The 8,004-nt window shown below is 38.8% G+C and overlaps 1 protein-coding gene across 1 annotated transcript in view; it reads right to left on the bottom strand.

Annotated features, from left to right (window-relative positions):
* The window catches only part of ATL1 (atlastin GTPase 1), a 74,731-nt gene that overhangs the window by 63,921 nt on the left and 2,806 nt on the right, over positions 1-8,004 (bottom strand). The gene's annotated exons all lie outside the window — the stretch shown is intronic.

Here is an 8,004-nt window from a genome sequence, read left to right as displayed (position 1 = left end):
TTTTTGCGGTACGCGGGCCTCTCACTGTTGTGGCCTCTCCCGTTGCGGAGCACAGGCTCCGGATGCGCAGGCTCAGCGGCCATGGCCCACGGGCCCAGCCGCTCCTCCCGGACCGGGGCACGAACCCACGCCCCCTGCATCGGCAGGCGGACTCTCAACCACTGAGCCACCAGGGAAGCCCGTAGCAAAGAAATTTTAAAAATCTGCGTTTATCTACCAGGTACCATTTCCCCCCTAACTTAAAAGCAAGGTCACATTAGTAAAGAGGGTATCATGCATTTTTGTACCTGTATACTGAACAGGCCTGTCTTTTAAAATTAGGATAGCAAATTTAGATTAAGCTCAAGATAAATGAAAGCTGGAGATTCACCATAATCTGTAACCAACTCCATTCTAGTGGGCAAAATTTCCCACTAGATTTGCAGAGATATCATCTGGCGTTATACTGACAAATATTCTAAGTAAAGTCATCCTACATAGTCTGGAAGAGCCTTGGCAGTAACAAAGGTTGCAGACAATTTTGAAAGCAAAAGGCAGTAAATACTTTAAAAAAATTCTCAATCTCTCCCTTTTCACTGGTTTCTTCCTCTTTCCCTATAAACTTAATATTCCATGTTCTAGAAACACTGTCCCTTCATGCTACCTGACCCTCAAGATACCATCATCCCATTCCTCACCTCCTCACACAGTTTTCACCTGCATGTGGTTGTTACCCATACTCTACACAGATCAGTTCTGCCTAGATTACTGCTAGCTTCTTAATTACCAGATCCTTGGTCTCTGTTTACTCCTCATCATAAGCAACTCTTCACTCTGTGTCCCCTCAATGTAATTTACTATGATGGCTTCAGACAGGACCTCCATCCATGCTGTTGATTCCCAAATCTACTCTTCTAGTCTTAAGCTCTCTTGAGGAGAGATAATCATCATTCCAGAACTGAATTTATAACTGCCTGAGGTCATCTTCAGTTTGTTTTCCTACTGACACTTCAAAATCAATTTGTCAAAAACCAAACTCTCTCACTCACCACTGCCAAATCTTATGCATTTCATATTTCAGTTAATGGTTCTATGACCTCAGAACACTGTTAACAAAGTTTACATTATGGTTTTAAAGGGGACTGTGTTCAACAGAGTTGCATTCCCTAAACACTAATGAGACAACATAGGAAGATAGAAATTATCTCACCCCATACCTACAAACCAAATTCATTGAATAAAAAGAAGCGTGTTCTGCTTTCTTGTATTTCTTTACTATAATTCTCAGCTCACATTCTAGCCTGATAATCCCTTTCAGGTGAATCCCATTAATTCAGAGTACAGTAGATTCCGCCCCAAAAATGTTATTATGTAGTTCGGTATCTATTCCTAATTGAAAAAGAAACTTATATTTAAAAAACCCTTTTTCTATTGTAATTAATAAGTAATCTGTGAGATAATACTTGAGACTGTGTGAATGTCTTGGCCAAGAACTTTTCATCCAATGGTTTTTAGCATCCATTGACATCCTTGCCTGAAGTGACTTTACATTAGTGATTTAAAAATAATTATACCATTTCTTTTACATTCTACATTTAGTAGTTGGCATTTCCTCTGCCACCTTTGTTTGTTGAGTACCACTATCCACTTCATGGATTCATAAAATCTAAAAAAACTTCACTGTATCATTTACCATCATTATTCTTTCTAATGCTCAAATTGCCCTAAACTTGACCAATGGTAGCCCCTTCAAGTTAACACCTGTGTCCTTTTAACATGTCCTATTTGTCTTTGATCATTTTCCTTGTTTTCTGGCACAAGAAAACGTTTCAAGTTTCCCTTGTATTTTCCCTGCCTCAGAACTAGGATTAACTGTTCCTCCAAGAAACTCTGGCTGCTTTTAATGAGAAAAGGAATTTAGAAACCAAGATCTGAATGCTAGTTGTGCTCACTGCTAGCTGGAATTTCACTGTTTCAAGACTCTTTCAGTGGACATTGTTAGAACACATTTATTTTTTAAAACCATAAGTTTAATCTACTCTAAAGAAATACCTCCAACAGTATGAAAATACATACATAAAGAGTAATTTATTGCAGCATTTTTGTTATTGCAATATATTGGAAATAACCTAAATGCCCATATATAGGAGAGTGGTTAAATACACTATAATACATGTGCACAATGGAATACTATGTAGCTATAAAAAAGAATACAGGGCTTCCCTGGTGGCGCAGTGGTTGAGAATCCGCCTGCCGATGCAGGGGACACAGGTTCGTGCCCCGGTCCGGGAAGATCCCACATGCCGCGTGAGAGGCCCGCGTACCACAAAAAAAAAAAAAAAAAAAAAAAAAAAAAAGAATACAGAAGATCTTTATGAACTGATACATACTGATTTCCAGAATACACTGTTAAATGGAAAAAAAAAACCCAAAGCACAAATACTTAACCCATCCTGTAAGAAAGAAAAGCATATAAAAAATGTATGTGCTCATCTGTGCAAAAGAAATACAGGATAAACCAGAAACCAATGAGATAAGTTATCTACAGGAGATGAGTGGGAATAGGATGGAAGCAATGGAAGAATGGGAATAGGGTAGTAAGGATTAGGAGGACTGATGCGTCTCTAAGCGTAAACTTTTCATAAAGCCCTGACTGTTAGAACCATGGAAATGTTTCACATTCTCCAAAATAAATAACTAAAATCAATCATGGTGGGATGAATTGGGAGATTGGGATTGACATATATACATTAATATGTATAAAATAGATAACTAATAAGAACCTGCTGTATAAAAAATAAATTAATTAAATTTAAAAAAATAAATAAAATCAATCAGGATATGGGGCTAGGGGTGGAAGGAACTCAAAATGGAATTACAAACAGTAAAAAAACAAAAACAAGTGAACCTAACTATATTACAGGGGAATAACATAACTATACTGAAGTGTTTTCTAAACCTGAGGAGCTTTAGAAAATAGCATTTTGATTGTATGCTGTAAGACTAAAGACAAAAACTGTATACAATTATTGCTCTTTAGTTTATAATTTTTTTTCTCCCAGGACATACGTGCGTTAGCAATTCTGAAATTATTTATGTTTGCACTAGAATTGAACAAATATATTGTGTGTAATCAGAGCCAGATTTCTTGCTTTTGGAGATGAAGTTATAATAAGGAGAGGGGAAGGACAGAATGAACCCTGTGGTGTTGAACTGGAATCTGAGGTATCAGTATGATACAGTAAAAACACAAATAGCTGAATTGAAAAAAAATGGGCAGAGGCTCTAAATAGCCATTTCTCCATAGAAGATATACAAATGGCCAAGAAGCACATGAAAAGATGATTTAATGTTTTTAGTCACTAGAGAAATGCAAATCAAAATTTGAAAAACTACAATGAGACATCACCTCAGACTGTAACCAAAAAGAAAGACAATAAAAAGTGTTGGTGAGGATGTGGAGAAACTGGCACTGCTGGTGGGAATACAGCCACTTTGGAAAACAGTCTGGCTGCTTCTCAAAAAGTTAGAGTTACCAATTGGCCCAGCAATTCCACTCATAGATATATACCCAAAAGAAATGAAAAACACATGTTCATGCAAAAACTTGTACAGGAATGTTCATAACAGCATTGTTTGTAGTAGCCAAAAGGTGGAAACAACCTAAATACCAATAACTATCAATGGATAAACAAAATGTGGTATATCCATACAATAGAATATTATTTAGCCATAAAAAGGAATGAAGTACTGATAAATGCTACACCATGGATGAACCTTGAAAACATTATGGTAACTGAATGAAGCCAATCACAAAGACCACATATTGTATGATTCCGTTTATATAAAATGCCCCAAACTGACAAATCTATAGAGACAGATAGTAGATTAAAGGTTGCCTAAGGCTAGAGAGGGTGGGTGGGAGGTTGGGGAGAAACTGGGGAGCAATTGCTATTGAATATGAAGCATCTTTTGGGGGTAATAAAAATGTTTTAAAATTTTTATTGAAATCAATTCTGTTCAACTCTGTGAATATACTAAAAATCACTTAGTTATATAAATTGGTGAATTATATGGTATGTGAATTATATCTCAATAAGGCTGTGTTTTAAAAGTCAAAGTCAAGTTTATTTTAAATCAGAAAAAAAGAAGAAAAGGTATTTGTACTTTAGTACTCTAGATCCTCTCTCCTCCTGACTCCTCTGGGATATTACTCCAAAAATTATTCCCTCCCTCCTATATCCTCAATTATTTTTTCCTCTCTTGGTTCCTTCACCATGCTCATTTTCCCCAAAAAAACTCTCAATCAGGAGTTTTTCAGTAATCGATGATCCAACTTGCTCCTTCCCTCTATAAACTAGCAATCTTGTTAAAGTATATCAGTTAGGATGCTTTTGGCTGTAACTCAAAATGGCTTAAATAAAAGGACATTTACTGTCACATAATTTTTTTGAAGACAGGTTGGTTCTATGGTGATTCATTCATCAGTGCAACATCATCATGGATTAGTTAGGATAAAGAATTGGCTGCTGTAAAAAAAAAAACTACAGTGGCTTAAGACACTTATTTCTCTCTCATGAAATAATCTGAGTGTAAGCCATCCAGGGCTAATATGGTGGCCTCTTTATACTTTCTTCCACCCTTAGCTTGGGACTTCCATCATGTAATCCAAGATGGATGCTTGGACATTCACATCCTCATTCCAGCCACGTAGAAGGGAAGAAAAGGAAGAAGTGGATATATCCAATCTGAGGGTACAACTCAGAAGTTGCACACATCACCTCAACTCAAATACCATTGACCATACCTGTCCCACACAGTTGATAAATATACCATGTATTTAACTAAAATTTTGGGAATCTAATACCACAGAAAGAAGAGAAATGGATATTGGAGAATACAAGCAGACTTTTTCACTAGGACCAAGATTGCATTCTACCATACTGTGCGTGGGCTTATTTTCTAATGCAGGCTCCTGCCATAGTTCCAAAACGGCATCTGCCATTCCAGTCATCAGAGGCAGACAGCCATGCCTAGAGACAGAAAAAGGCATGTTTATGTCTTGTATACCTTGTTAAAAAGCACTCCAGCAGACTTTTCCTCATGTGTCATTGTCCACAATGGTCTAAGCCTAAACCATCCCCTTAACAAGAGGAATGAGGATAGGCCAATCAACATTTACCCCCTAAGATTGGGGAAGGTCTCAGTGTCCTTTAATGGATATAGCCACTCAAAAAAGGTCCACAAAATTGTGGTTCTGACAATACAGAAAGAGGATAGTTTCTGAGCAGAATGCCCAAGGTCATAATCATAGCTTCCATTTCCCCCTTACCCTCCATTAGTATCTCAGCTGGTAGGGCGATCCAAACTTTACTCCCATAGGATCCAAGTCCTTAGTGGTCTTATATTTACTGGATTGCTGCAGTTTCCCATTGTTCAGTGATTGTGGACATATGAAAACCAAGAGGTACCCTAGTGCATACCTGGGGTTCCAGATATAGTCCTTATTCTCTTTGTCGAGCAACAGTTTCCCCTTGGTAATTAAGACCAATCACCCCAACCAGTACAATGACCCCCTCTCTAACTGTTGGCTCAGTGGTCTGAACACCTCATATAGCCCAGGTGGTAGTGTCAGCTTCCTATTTAATGGAACTGTGACTGGGTTATCTAGGGAAAGTATCTGTCCCTTGCCCACTAGGGCCTTCAGATCCACCAAGCCCAATGTTTTAGAGTCAAAGTTGTACAGACAAAAATTCTTCAAGTGAATTATTAGGAATAATAAAAGGGTCACTCCTACCTCCACCCCCTGGTTCCTCGGTCCATGCATTCTGAATATGGGGTAGATGGCAATATATATTGGCTACTGAGTTAAATCCTATATCATATCCTCACAGGGGTTATCTCTAAGCCAACTGATCCTTCAGCAGGACTTTCCTCCATTGTATCATACTAGATGCTTCTAACTGATGGGTTTGAGGTAAGATCAGTTAATTTCATGGGCATGACTCCATTGACACACTTCCTCATAGTAAAATGAGTTTCTTGCTCAAATTTAATGTTGTTTGTGATACATAGTGATGAAATAATGCATTCTGTAAGTCCATAATTGTGGTACTAGTAGAAGCTTTCCAAGCAGGGATAGTAAACCTGTATCTGGACTATGTATCTATTCCCATGAGGACAAATTCCTCTTCCCTCCATAATCAAAGGGACCTGGTTTAATTAAACTGCCACCAGGTTACTGACTGGTCTAAGGAATAGTACCTTACTAGGGTCACTGCAATGGCCTCTGCTATAAGGAAGCTAAAAACACCATAGAGGCAGTAACCGTATTACCCTTGGCAAGTGGAAGCGAAGGCCACTGAATCTGTGTTTAGCCTCCATTCCGACTGCCACATGGCCCCAATCAACTAGTACTAGGGTGACTAGGTAGAGGCTGACTGACATCCATAGGACAGATCATCTTGTATACCTGATTACTGGGATGGATGCCCTCTTGTGGGCAGTCAAATGGTTCACAGACATTTTCACATTCTGGGTCAATTTTGAGACTCCATCCATAGTACATCTCCCACTGACTTCCTTATTTCTCATCATCTTCTTTCCAAGTTATTGCCAGCCTATTAATTACTGTGCATAAATCAGTATAGATCCATACCTCAGGCTATCTTTCATTCCTAACACAGAGGACAACCAGACGTTTTATTCAAAATTATGCCCTCTGGGAAAATTTCTCTTCATCTCTATTTTTCAGGACCACTTTACTATGAAGTAGGGCCATAATTCAGTGGCTCTATGCTTCTAGTTGGTGGTAGTATATCATCCAGACCATTAATAAACCAGGCCCAAGCTTTTCCTTCCTCTGCTAAATGACCATGAGCCCAAAGATAGGGTTCAAAAAAAGGTGGCAAAGAAGTAGGGGCAGGTACAATGAAAGTTAGTCCATGTACTTTACTTGTGCCTTCCAGATCAGATCAGGCCACCCCAGTATATACCTTTCCATTTGACAATGGAATCCTGCTGCCCATGTTCAATTTATGAGTCATCAGATAAAATCCAGTTCCTAAAGAACAGTTCACAGCACAAAATCACTTAGAATCCTGTGGTCAAGTGTTTAGTATCTGCCGAGCCCTGGTAGTAAGCCAAGAGTTGCTTTTCAACTGAGCTGAATACAGGAACCCAGATATCAGTTCTCATATAAACTTTAAAACCACCCTGGGGATCAAAGTTACATATCAGATGATCAATTCAAGCTGGATGAAAAAAGGATGTGCAATGCCTTCCTCAACTCTTCTTTTTAAAACTCCCATTATAACGACCTGATACTGATTCTGAACGAGACACATGTTCTACTGCTCTCCAGAACAAAACAGAATTCTCCTATACTTTGAAAACACATTTTTGGCCTCAACAGACAACTGATCCTCATTAGTAACAGAAAGAATAGTTTAACTATTTCAAAATCCAAATGATAATTATGGCAAATGTCTTCCAATATTTAATTGATTTATATTTAACAAACCTATAAAACTCAATCACATAAAATTTCAGTTTGCAACTAGCTTATGTTGGAAGATTCATCAGGAAATTATATTGTTTAAGCCTATATGTTCCATACTAAAATTATTGTCCTCATGCTCTGTTTTGTCACACTTGAGGGTTTTAATTAGCCATTCTGTCTTGGTTACCAAACTGTGAAACTTACCTAGGTAGAAGTTAAAAAATTTTTATGCCCTTCATTTTGTTTTCTGTTTTTTTGGCTGCACTGTGCTGTATGCAGGAACTTAGTTCCCTGACCAGGGATCTAACCCATGCCCCCTGCAGTGGAAGCGCAGTGTCTTAACCACTGGACTGCCAGGGAAGTCCCCGTGTCCCTCAGTTCTAAAAAATTAAGCCTCGGGCTTCCCTGGTGGCGCAGTGGTTGAGAGTCCACCTACCAATGCAGGGGACACGGGTTCGTTGCCCCGGGTCCGGGAAGATCCCACATGCCGCGGAGCGGCTGGGCCCGTGAGCCATGGCCGCTGA

Source organism: Physeter macrocephalus, chromosome 11 (genome assembly GCF_002837175.3).
Source record: "Physeter macrocephalus isolate SW-GA chromosome 11, ASM283717v5, whole genome shotgun sequence".
Taxonomy (NCBI): Eukaryota; Metazoa; Chordata; class Mammalia; order Artiodactyla; family Physeteridae; genus Physeter; species Physeter macrocephalus.
The sequence above is the reverse complement of the archived record's forward strand: the minus strand, read 5'-3'. Positions and strand labels throughout refer to the sequence as shown.